Consider the following 13,758-nt stretch of genomic DNA (forward strand, 5'->3'; position numbering starts at 1 on the left):
GACCTCCACGTATATTCCACGGAGCATTGATATTGTCTATTTTTTCCACTGCGACCTCCACCACTCTTCCAAGGGGCACTAAAACCATCTTGTTAAGCTACTGTGATCCCCACGTCACTTCCACAGGGCATTGATATTGTCTTTTTATTCCACTGTAACCTCCACCACTCTTCTAAAGGGGATTAAAACTGTCTTTTTGAGCTACTGTGACCACCACGTCTCTTCCACGGGACATTGATGTTGCCTTTTTATTCCACTGCGACCTCCACCAGTCTTCCAAGGGGCATTGATATTGTCTTTTTATTCCACTGCGACCTCCACCACTCTTCCAAGGGGCATTAAAACCGTCTTGTTTAGCTACTGTGACCTCCACGTCTCTTCCACGGGGCACTGATATTGTCTTTTTATTCCACTGTAATCTCCACCAATCTTCCAAGGGTCATTAAAGCCGTTTTGTTAAGCCAATGTGACCTTCACGCCTCTTCCAAGGGGCATTAATCCCGTCTTGTTAAACCACTCTGAACTCCACAGCTTTTCCAAGGGGCATTAAAACCGTCTTGTGCAGCTACTATGACCTCCATTCCTTTTCCACGGGGCATTTTTATTGTCTTTTTATTCCACTGCGACCTCCACCAGTCTTCCAAGTGGCATTGATATTGTCTTTTTATTCCACTGCGACCTCCACCACTCTTCCAAGGGGCATTAAAACTGTCTTGTTAAGCTAATTTGACCTCCACGTCTCTTCCACGTGCATTTGAACCGTCTTGTTAAACCACTCTGTACTCCACAGCTCTTCCAAAGGGCATTAAAACAGTCTTGTTAAGCTACTGTGACCCCCACGTCTCTTCCAAGGGGCAATAAAACCGTTTTATTAAACCACTCTTCATTCCACAGCTCTTCCAAGGGGCATTAAAACTATCTTGTTAAGCTCCTGAAACCTCCACATCTCTTCCACGGGGCATTGATAATGTCTTATTATGCCACTGCGACCTCAATCACTCTTCCAAGGGGAAATAAGAGTCTTGTTAAGCTATTGTGACCACCACGTCTCTTCCACGGGTCATTGATATTGTCTTTTTATTCCACTGCAAACTCCACTATTCTTCCAAGGGGCATTGATATTGTCATTTTATTCCTCTGCGACCTCCACCACTTTTTCAAGGTTCATTAAAACTGTCTTGTTAAGCTACTGTGACCTCCACTTCTCATCCAGGGGGCATTAAGACCGTCTTGTTAAACCACTTTGCACTCCACACCTCTTCCAAGGGGCATTGAAGCAGTCTTGTTAAGCTACTGTGACCTTCACATATCATCCAAGGGCCATCAAAACAGACTTGTTAGACTACTCTGAACTCCACATCTCTTCCAAGGGGCATTAAATCCCTCTTGTTAAGCTTCTGTGAACTCCACGTTTCTTCCAAGGGGCATTAATATTGTCTTTTTATTGCACTGCGACCTCCACCACTCTTCCAAGGGGCATTAAAACCATCTTATTAAGCTACTGTGACCTCCACGTCTCTATCACGGGGCATTGATATTGTCTTTTTATTCCCTTGTAACCTCCACCACTCAACCAAGGGGCATTAAAACCGTCTTGTTAAGCTACTGTGACCTCGACGTCTCTCCCAAGGGGCATTGATAATGTCTTTTTATTCCACTGCGACCTCCACCACTCATCCATAGGGCATTAGAAGTGTCTTGTTAAGCTACTGTGACCTCCAGGTCTCTTCCACGGGGCATTGATATTGTCTTTTTTATATCACAGCAACCTCCACCACTCTTCCAAGGGTCATTAAAACCGTCTTGTAAAGCTACTGTGACCTTCACATCTTCTCCCCGGGGCATTGATATTGTCTTTTTATTCCACTGCGTCCTCCACCACTCTTCCATGGGGCATTGATATTGTCTTTATATTCCACTGCGACCTCCACCACTCTTCCACGGGGCATTGGTATTGTCTTTTTATTCCACAGCTACCTCCAACACTCTTCCAAGGGGCATTAAAACCGACTTGTTAAGCTACTTTGACCTCCACGTATCTTCAACGGGGAAATTATATCATCTCTTTATTCCACTGCGACCTCCACCACTCTTCCAATGTTCATTGATATTGTCTTTTTATTCCACTCCGACCTTCACCACTCTTTCAATGGGCATTAAAACCGTCTTGTTAAGCTACTGTGACCTCCACTTCTCTCCCACGGGGCATTGATACGGTCCTTTTCTTCCACTGCAACCTTCATCACTCTTCCAAGGGGCATTAATATTGTCTTTTTATTCCACTGCGACCTCCACCACTCTTCCAAGGGGCACTAAAACCGTCTTGTTAAGCTACTGTGATCCCCACATCACTTGCAAAGGGTATTGATATTGTCTTTTTATTCCACTGTAACCTCCACCACTCTTCCAAAGGGGATTAAAACTGTCTTGTAGAGCTACTGTGACCAACACGTCTCTTCCACGGGACATTGATGTAGCCTTTTTTTTTTACTGCGACCTCCACCATTCTTCCAAGGGGCATTGATATTGTCTTCTTATTCCACTGCGACCTCCACCACTCTTCCAAGGGGCATTAAAACCGTCTTGTTTAGCTACTGTGACCTCCACGTCTCTTCCACGGGGCATTGATATTTTCTTTTTATTCCACTGTAACCTACACCACTCTTCTAAGGGGCATGAAAACCGGCTTCATAAGCTACTGTGACCTCCACATCTCTTCCACGAGGCATTAAAACCATCTTGTTAAACCACTCTGAACTCCACAGCTCTTCCAAGGGGCATTAAAACCGTCTTGTTAACCTACTGTGACCTCCACCTCTCTTTCAAGGGGCATTAAAACCGTCTTGTTAAGCAACTGCGACCTCCACCACTCTACCACGGGGCATTGATATTGTTTTTTTATTCCACTGCGACCTCCAGCACTCTTCCAAGGGGCATTAAAACCATCTTGTTAAGCTACTGTGACCTCCACGTATATTCCACGGAGCATTGATATTGTCTATTTTTTCCACTGCGACCTCCACCCCTCTTCCAAGGGGCACTAAAACCATCTTGTTAAGCTACTGTGATCCCCACGTCACTTCCACAGGGCATTGATATTGTCTTTTTATTCCACTGTAACCTCCACCACTCTTCTAAAGGGGATTAAAACTGTCTTTTTGAGCTACTGTGACCACCACGTCTCTTCCACGGGACATTGATGTTGCCTTTTTATTCCACTGCGACCTCCACCAGTCTTCCAAGGGGCATTGATATTGTCTTTTTATTCCACTGCGACCTCCACCACTCTTCCAAGGGGCATTAAAACCGTCTTGTTTAGCTACTGTGACCTCCACGTCTCTTCCACGGGGCACTGATATTGTCTTTTTATTCCACTGTAACCTCCACCAATCTTCCAAAGGTCATTAAAGCCGTTTTGTTAAGCCAATGTGACCTTCACGCCTCTTCCAAGGGGCATTAATCCCGTCTTGTTAAACCACTCTGAACTCCACAGCTTTTCCAAGGGGCATTAAAACCGTCTTGTGCAGCTACTATGACCTCCATTCCTTTTCCACGGGGCATTTTTATTGTCTTTTTATTCCACTGCGACCTCCACCAGTCTTCCAAATGGCATTGATATTGTCTTTTTATTCCACTGCGACCTCCACCACTCTTCCAAGGGGCATTAAAACTGTCTTGTTAAGCTAATTTGACCTCCACGTCTCTTCCACGTGCATTTAAACCGTCTTGTTAAACCACTCTGTACTCCACAGCTCTTCCAAAGGGCATTAAAACAGTCTTGTTAAGCTACTGTGACCCCCACGTCTCTTCCAAGGGGCAATAAAACCGTTTTATTAAACCACTCTTCATTCCACAGCTCTTCCAAGGGGCATTAAAACCGTCTTGTTAAGCTCCTGAGACCTCCACATCTCTTCCACGGGGCATTGATAATGTTTTATTATGCCACTGCGACCTCAACCACTCTTACAAGGGGAAATAAGAGTCTTGTTAAGCTATTGTGACCACCAGGTCTCTTCCACGGGTCATTGATATTGTCTTTTTATTCCACTGCGAACTTCACTATTCTTCCAAGGGGCATTGATATTGTCATTTTATTCCTCTGCGACCTCCACCACTCTTCCAAGGGGCATTAAAAACGTCTTGTTTAGCTAATGTGAATTCCAAGTCTCTACCACGGGGCATTGATATTGTCTTTTTATTCCACTGTAACCTCCACCACTTTTTCAAGGTTCATTAAAACTGTCTTGTTAAGCTACTGTGACCTCCACTTCTCATCCAGGGGGCATTAAGACCGTCTTGTTAAACCACTTTGCACTCCACACCTCTTCCAAGGGGCATTGAAGCAGTCTTGTTAAGCTACTGTGACCTTCACATATCATCCAAGGGCCATCAAAACAGACTTGTTAGACTACTCTGAACTCCACACCTCTTCCAAGGGGCATTAAATCCCTCTTGTTAAGCTTCTGTGAACTCCACGTTTCTTCCAAGGGGCATTAATATTGTCTTTTTATTGCACTGCGACCTCCACCACTCTTCCAAGGGGCATTAAAACCATCTTATTAAGCTACTGTGACCTCCACGTCTCTATCACGGGGCATTGATATTGTCTTTTTATTCCCTTGTAACCTCCACCACTCAACCAAGGGGCATTAAAACCATCTTGTTAAGCTACTGTGACCTCGACGTCTCTCCCAAGGGGCATTGATAATGTCTTTTTATTCCACTGCGACCTCCACCACTCATCCATGGGGCATTAGAAGTGTCTTGTTAAGCTACTGTGACCTCCACGTCTCTTCCACGGGGCATTGATATTGTCTTTTTTATATCACAGCAACCTCCACCACTCTTCCAAGGGTCATTAAAACCGTCTTGTAAAGCTACTGTGACCTTCACGTCTTCTCCCCGGGGCATTGATATTGTCTTTTTATTCCACTGCGTCCTCCACCACTCTTCCATGGGGCATTGATATTGTCTTTATATTCCACTGCGACCTCCACCACTCTTCCACGGGGCATTGGTATTGTCTTTTTATTCCACAGCTACCTCCAACACTCTTCCAAGGGGCATTAAAACCGACTTGTTAAGCTACTTTGGCCTCCACGTATCTTCAACGGGGAAATTATATCATCTCTTTATTCCACTGCGACCTCCACCACTCTTCCAATGTTCATTGATATTGTCTTTTTATTCCACTCCGACCTCCACCACTCTTTCAATGGGCATTAAAACCGTCTTGTTAAGCTACTGTGACCTCCACTTCTCTCCCACGGGGCATTGATACGGTCCTTTTCTTCCACTGCGACCTTCATCACTCTTCCAAGGGGCATTAATATTGTCTTTTTATTCCACTGCGACCTCCACCACTCTTCCAAGGGGCACTAAAACCGTCTTGTTAAGCTACTGTGATCCCCACATCACTTGCAAAGGGTATTGATATTGTCTTTTTATTCCACTGTAACCTCCACCACTCTTCCAAAGGGGATTAAAACTGTCTTGTTGAGCTACTGTGACCAACACGTCTCTTCCACGGGACATTGATGTTGCCTTTTTTTTCCACTGCGACCTCCACCAGTCTTCCAAGGGGCATTGATATTGTCTTTTTATTCCACTGCGACCTCCACCACTCTTCCAAGGGGCATTAAAACCGTCTTGTTTAGCTACTGTGACCTCCACGTCTCTTCCACGGGGCACTGATATTGTCTTTTTATTCCACTGTAACCTCCACCAATCTTCCAAGGGTCATTAAACCGTTTTGTTAAGCCACTGTGACCTTCACGCCTCTTCCAAGGGGCATTATTCCCGTCTTGTTAAACGACTCTGAACTCCACAGCTTTTCCAAGGGGCATTAAAACCGTCTTGTGCAGCTACTATGACCTCCATTCCTTTTCCACGGGGCATTTTTATTGTCTTTTTATTCCACTGCGACCTCCACCAGTCTTCCAAGGGGCATTGATATTGTCTTTTTATTCCACTGCGACCTCCACCACTCTTCCAAGGGGCATTAAAACTGTCTTGTTAAGCTAATTTGACCTCCACGTCTCTTCCACGTGCATTTGAACCGTCTTGTTAAACCACTCTGTACTCCACAGCTCTTCCAAAGGGCATTAAAAAAGTCTTGTTAAACTACTGTGACCCCCACGTCTCTTCCAAGGGGCAATAAAACCGCTTTATTAAACCACTCTTCACTCCACAGCTCTTCCAAGGGGCATTAAAACCGTCTTGTTAAGCTCCTGAGACCTCCACATCTCTTCCACGGGGCATTGATAATGTCTTATTATGCCACTGCGACCTCCACCACTCTTCCAAGGGGAAATAAAAGAGTCTTGTTAAGCTACTGTGACCACCACGTCTCTTCCACGGGTCATTGATATTGTCTTTTTATTCCACTGCGAACTCCACTATTCTTCCAAGGGGCATTGATATTGTCTTTTCATTCCTCTGCGACCTCCACCACTCTTCCAAGGGGCATTAAAAACGTCTTGTTAAGCTAATGTGAATTCCAAGTCTCTACCATGGGGCATTGATATTGTCTTTTTATTCCACTGTAACCTCCACCACTTTTTCAAGGTTCATTAAAACCGTCTTGTTAAGCTACTGTGACCTCCACTTCTCATCCAGGGGGCATTAAAACCGTCTTGTTAAACCACTTTTCACTCCACACCTCTTCCAAGGGGCATTGAAGCAGTCTTGTTAAGCTACAGTGACCTTCACATCTCATTCAAGGGCCATCAAAACAGACTTGTTAGACTATTCTGAACTCCACACCTCTTCCAAGGGGCATTAAATCCCTCTTGTTAAGCTTCTGTGAACTCCACGTTTCTTCCAAGGGGCATTGATACTGTCCTTTTATTCCACTGCGACCTCTATCACTCTTCCAAGGAGCATTAATATTGTCTTTTTATTGCACTGCGACCTCCACCACTCAACCAAGGGGCATTAAAACCGTCTTGTTAAGCTACTGTGACCTCGACGTCTCTTCCAAGGGGCATTAAAACCATCTTATTAAACCACTCTGAACTCCATCACTCTTCCAAGGTTCATTAAAACCATTCTGTAAAGCTACTATGACCTCCATGTCTCTTCCAGGGGGCATTGATATTGTTTTTTTATTCCACTGCGACCTCCATCACTCTTCCAAGGGGCATTGATATTGTATTGTTATTGCACTGCGACCTCCACCACTTTTCCAAGGAGCATTAAAACCATCTTATTAAGCTACTGTTACCTCCAAGTCTCTTCCAAGGGACATTGATATTGTCTTTTTATTCCACTGCGACCTCCAACACTCTTCCAAGGGGCACTGATATTGCCTTTTTATTCCACTGCGTCCTCTACCACGCTTCCAAGAGGCATTAAAACCGGCTTGTTAAGCTACTTTGACCTCCATGTCTCTTCCACGGTGCATTGATATTGTCTTTTTATTCCACTGTAACATCCACCACTCTTCCAAGGGGCATTAAAACCGTCTTGTTAAGCTACTGTGAACTCGTCTCTTCCAAGGGGCATTAAAACCATCTTGTTAAACCACTCTGAACTCCACAGCTCTTCCAAGGGGCATTAAAACCATCTTGTGCAGCTACTATGACCTCCACGCCTTTTCCACGGGGCATTTATATTGTCTTTTTATTCCACTGAGACCTCCACCACTCTTCCAAGGGGCATTGATATTGTCTTCTTATTCCACTGCGACGTCCACCACTCTTCCAAGGGGCAGTAAAACCGTCTTGTTGAGCTACAGTGACAACCACGTCTCTACGAAGGGGCATTGATATTGTCTTTTAATTCCACTGTGACCTCCACCACTCTTCCAAGGGGAATTAAAACCATCTTGTTAAGCAGCTGTGACCTACAAGTTTCTTCCAAGAGGCAATGATATTTTCTTTTTATTCCACTGCGACCTCCAGCACTCTTCTAAGGGGCAATAAAACCGTCTTGTTAAGCTACGGTGACCTACACTTCTCTTCCAAGGCACATTAAAACCATCTTGATAATGCACTCTGAACTCCACAGATCTTCCAAGGGGCATTAAAACCATCAATTTAAGATACTGTGACCTCCACGTCTCTTCCACGGGGCATTGATATTGTCTTTTTATTCCACTGCGACCTCCACCCCTCTTCCATGGGGCATTAAAATCGTCTTTTTAAGATACTGTGACCTCCACGTCTCTTCCACGGGGCATTGATATTGTTTTTTTATTCCACTGCGACCTCCACCACTCTTCCAAGTCGCATTAAAACCATCTTGTTAAGCTACTGTCACCTACAAGTCTCTTCCAAGGGCATTAAAACCATCTTAATAAACCACTCTGAAATCCACAGCTCTTCCAAGGGGCATTAAAAGCATCTTGTTAATCTACTGTGACCTCCACTTCTCTCCCACAGGGCATTGATACTGTCCTTTTCTTCCACTGCGACCTTCATCACTCTTCCAAGGGGCATTAATATTGTCTTTTTATTCCACTGCGACCTCCACCATTCTTCCAAGGGGCATTAAAGCCATCTTCTTAAGCTACTGTGACCACCATGTCTCTTCCACGGGACATTGATATTGTCTTTTTATTCCACTGTAACCTCCACCACTCTTCCAAGGGACATTAAAACCGTCTTGTAAGCTACTGTGACCTCGACGTCTCTTCAAAGGGGCATTGATATTGTATTTTTATTCCACATAACCTCCACCACTCATCCAAGGGGCATTAAAACCGTCTTGTTAAGCTACTGTGACCTCCACGTCTCTTCCAAGGTGCATAAATACCATCTTGTTAAACCACTCTGAACTCCACAGCTATTTCAAAGGGCATTAAAACCGTCTATTTAAACTACTGTGACCTCCACGTCTCTTCCATGGGGCATTGATACTGTCCTTTTATTCCACACCTACCTCCAACACTCTTCCAAGGGGCATTAAAACCGACTTGTTAAGCTATTGTGACCTCCACGTCTCTTCCACGGAGTATTGATATTGTCAGTTTATGCCACTGCGACCTCCACCACTCTTCCAAGGGGCATTAAAACCATCTTGTTAAGCTACTGTGACCTCCACGTCTCTTCAACGGGGAATTGATATCATCTTTTTATTCCACTGCGACCTCCACCGCTCTTCCAATGTTCATTGATATTGTCTTTTTATTCCACTCTGACCTCCACCACTCATCCAACGGGCATTAAAACCGTCTTGTTAAGCTACTGTGACCTCCACGTATCTTCCAACGGGCATTAAAACCGTCTTGCTAAGCTACTGTGATCTCCACGTCTCTCCCACGGGGCATTGATACTGTCCTTTTCTTCCACTGCGACCTTCATCACTCTTCCAAGGGGCACCAATATTGTCTTTTTATTCCACTGCGACCTCCACCACTCTTCCTAGGGGCATTAAAGCCATCTTGTTAAGCTACTGTGACGTCCATGTCTCTTCCACGGGGCATTGATATTGTCTTTTTATTCCACTGTAACCTCCACCACTCTTCCAAGGGACATTAAAACCGTCTTGTAAGCTACTGTGACCTCGACGTCTCTTCAAAGGGGCATTGATATTGTATTTTTATTCCACAAAACCTCCACCACTCATCCAAGGGGCATTAAAATCATCTTTTTAAGCTACTGTGACCTCCACGTCTCTTCCAAGGTGCATAAAAACCATCTTGTTAAACCACTCTGAACTCCACAGCTATTCCAAAGGGCATTAAAACCGTCTATTTAAGTTACTGTGACCTCCACATCTCTTCCACGGGGCTTTGATAGTCTTTTTATTCCACAGCGACCTCCACCACTCTTCCAAGAGGCATTAAAACCATCTTGTTAAGCTGCTGTGACCTTCACGTCTCTTCCACGGGGCATTGATACTGTACTATTATTCAACTGCGATCTCTATCACTCTTCCAAGGGGCATTAAAACGGTCTTGTTAAGCTATTGTGACCTCCATGTCTCTTCCACGGGGCATTGATATTGTCTTTTTATTCCACTGTAAACTCCACCACTCATCCAAGGGGCAATAAAACCGTCTTCTTCAGCTACTGTGAGCTCGACGTCTCTTCCAAGGGGCATAAAAACCGTCTTTTTAAACCACTCTGAACTCCACCACTCTTCCAAGGTGCATTAAAACCATCTTGTTTACCTACTATGACCTCCATGTCTCTTCCACGGGGCATTAATATTGAGTTTTTATTCCACTGTATCCACCACCGCTCTTCCAAGGGGCATTGATATCATCTTTTTATTCCACTGCGACCTCCACCACTCCTCCAAGGGGTCATTGATATTGTCTTTTTATGCCACTGTGACCTCCACCACTCTTCCAATGGGCATTGATATTGTCTTTTTATTCCACTGCGAAATCCACCACTCTGCCTAGGGGCATTAAAACCATCTTGTTAAGCTACTATGACCTCCACGTCTCTTCCTCGGGACATTGATATTGTCTATTTATTCCACTGCGACCTCCACAACTCTTCCAAGCAGTGTTGATATTGTCTTTTTATTCCAATGCGACCTCCACCACTCTTCCAAGAGGCATTAAAACCATCTTGTTAAGCTACTGTGACCTCCACGTCTCTTCCAAGGGGCATTAAAACCATCTTGTTATACCAATAGGAACTCCACAGCTCTTCCAAGCCGCAATAAAACCAATTATTTAAGCTGCTGTGACCTCCCCGTCTCTTCCACGGAGCTTCAATATTGTCTTTTTATTCCACAGCGACCACCACCGCTATTCCAAGGGGCATTAAAACCGTCTTGTTAAGCTACTGTGACCTCCACGAGTCTTTCACGGGGCATTGATATTGTCTTTTTATTGCACTGTAACCACCACCCCTCTTCCACGGGGCATTGATATTGTCTTTTTATTCCACTGCGACCTCCACCACTCATCCAAGGGGCATTAAAACCGTATTGTTAAGCTGCTGAGAACTCCACGTCTCTTCCAGGGGGCATTAAAACCATCTTGTTTAACCACTCTGAACTCCACAGCTATTCCAAGGGGCATTAAAACCGTCTATTTAAGCTACTGTGACCTCAACGTCTCTTCCTCGGGGCATTGATAATGTCTTTTTATTCCACAGCGACCTCCACCAATTTTCCAAGGGGCATTAAAACCATCTTGTTAAGCTACAGTGACCTCCACTTCTCTTCCACAGGGCATTGATACTGTCCGTATATTACACTGTGACCTCCACGTTTCATGCGCGGGACATTGATATTGTCTTTTTATTCCACTGCGACCTCCACCACTTTTCCAAGGGGCATTGATATTGTCTTTTTATTCCACTGCGACCTCCACCACTTTTCCAAGGGGCATTGATATTGTCTTTTTATTCCACTGAGACCTCCACCACTCTTCCAAGGGGCATTAAAACTGCCTTGTTAAGCTACTGTGACCTCCACGTCTCTTCCAAGGGTCATTGATATTGTCTATTTATTCCACTGTAGCCTCCACCACTCTTTCAAGGGGTATTAAAACCTCCTTGTTAATCTACTGGGACCTCGACGTCTCTTCCAAGGGGCATTGATATTGTCTTTTTATTCCACTATAACCTCCACCACTCATCCAAGGGGCATTAAAACCGTCTTGTTACGCTGCTGTGACCTCCATGTCTCTTCCAAGGGGCATTAAAACAATCTTGTTAAACCAATCTGAAATCCACAGCTATTCCAAGGGGCATTAAAACCATCTATTTAAACTACTGTGACCTCCACGTCTCTTCCACGGGGCTTTGATTTTCTCTTTTTATTCCACTAAAACCTCCACTACTCATCCAAGGGGCATTAAACCCGTCTTGTTAAGCTACTGTTAACTCCATGTCTCTTCCACGGGGCATTAATACTGTCCTTTTATTCAACTGCAACCTCCATCACTCTTCCAAGGGGCATTAATATTGTTCTTTTATTCCACTGCGACCTCCACCACTCTTCCAATGGGAATTGATATTGTCTTTTTATTCCACTGTGACCTCCACCACTCTTCCAAAGGGCATTAAAACCATCTTGGTAAGGTACAGTTGCGTCAACGTCTCTTCCATGGGGCATTGATAATGTCTTTATATTCACTGTAACCTCCACCACTCTTCCAAGGGGCATTAAAACCATCTTGTTAAGCTACTGTGACTTCCACGTCTCTTCCAAGAGGCATTAAAACCATCTTGTTAAGCCACTATGAAATCCACATCTCTTCCAAGGAACAATAAAACCATTTATTTAAGCTACTGTGAACTCCATGTCTCTTCCACGGGGTTTTGTTATTATCTTTTTATTCCACAGCGACCTCCACCACTCTTCCAAGGGTCATTAAAACCATCTTGTCAAGCTACTGTGACCTCCACGTCTCTTCCACAGGACATTGATATTGTATTTTTATTCCACTGCGACCTCCACCACTCATCCAAGGGGCATTAAAACTGTCTTGTTAAGCTACTGTGACCTCCATGTCTCTTCCACGGGGCATAGATATTGTCTTTTTATTACACTGTAACCTCCACCACTCTTCCAAGGGACATTAAAACCGTCTTATAAGCTACTTTGACCTCGATGTCTCTTCGTAGGGGCATTGATATTGTCTTTTTATTCCACTGTAACCTCCACCACTCATCCAAGGGGCATTAAAACCGTCTTGTTAAGCTACTGTGACCTCCAATTCTCTTCCAAGGTGCATAAAAACCATCTTGTTAAACCTCTCTGAGCTCCACAGCTATTCAAAGGGGCATTCAAACCGTCTATTTAAGCTACTGTGACCTTCACGTCTTTCCCACGGTGCTTTGAAATTGTCTTTTTATTCCACAGCGACCTCCACCACTCTTCCAAGGGGCATTAAAACCATCTTGTTAAGCTACTGTGACCTCCACGTTTCTTCCACGGGGCTTTGATACTGCCCTTTTATTCAACTGCGACCTCTATCACTCTTCCAAGGGGCATTCATATTGTCTTTTTATTCCACTGCGACCTCCACCACTCTTCCAAGGGGCATTAAAACCATCTTGTTAAGCTACTGTGACCTGCACATCTCTTACATGGGACATTGATATTGTCTTTTTATTCCACTGCGACCTCCACCACTCTTACAAGGGGTCATTGATATTGCTTTTTATTCCACTGCGACCTCCAATACTCTTCCAAGGGGCATTGATATTGTTTTTTCATTCCACTGCGACCTCCACCACTCTGCCTAGGGGCATTAAAACCATCTTTTAAAGCTACTGTGACCTCCACGTCTCTTCCAAGGAGCATTGATATTGTCTTTATTCCATTGCGACCTCCATCACTCTTCCAAGGGGCATTAATATTGTCTTTTTATTCCACTGCGACCTCAACCACTCTTCCAAGGGGCATTAAAACCATCTTGTTAAGCTACTGTGACCTGCACATCTCTTACATGGGACATTGATATTGTCTTTTTATTCCATTGCGACCTCCACCCTCTTACAAGGGGCATTGATATGGTCCTTTTATTCCACTGCGACCTCCATCACTCTTTCAAGGGGCAATAATATTGTATTTTTATTCCACTGCGACCTCCAACACTCATCCAATGGGCATTAAAACTGTCTTGTTCAGCTACTATGACCTCCACGTCTCTTCCACGGGGCATTGATATTGTCTTTTTATTCCATTGTAACCACCACCCCTCTTCCAAGGGGCATTGACATTGTCTTTTTATTCCACTGCGACATCCACCACTCATCCAAGGGGCATTAAAACTGTCTTGTTAAGCTACTATGACTTCCACTTCTCTTCCAAGGTGCATAAAAACCATCTTGTTAAACTACT

The sequence above is a fragment of the Phyllobates terribilis genome, unplaced genomic scaffold (genome assembly GCF_046119375.1).
Source record: "Phyllobates terribilis strain yellow unplaced genomic scaffold, ASM4611937v1 Scaffold_15__1_contigs__length_34870131, whole genome shotgun sequence".
Classification (NCBI taxonomy): Eukaryota; Metazoa; Chordata; class Amphibia; order Anura; family Dendrobatidae; genus Phyllobates; species Phyllobates terribilis.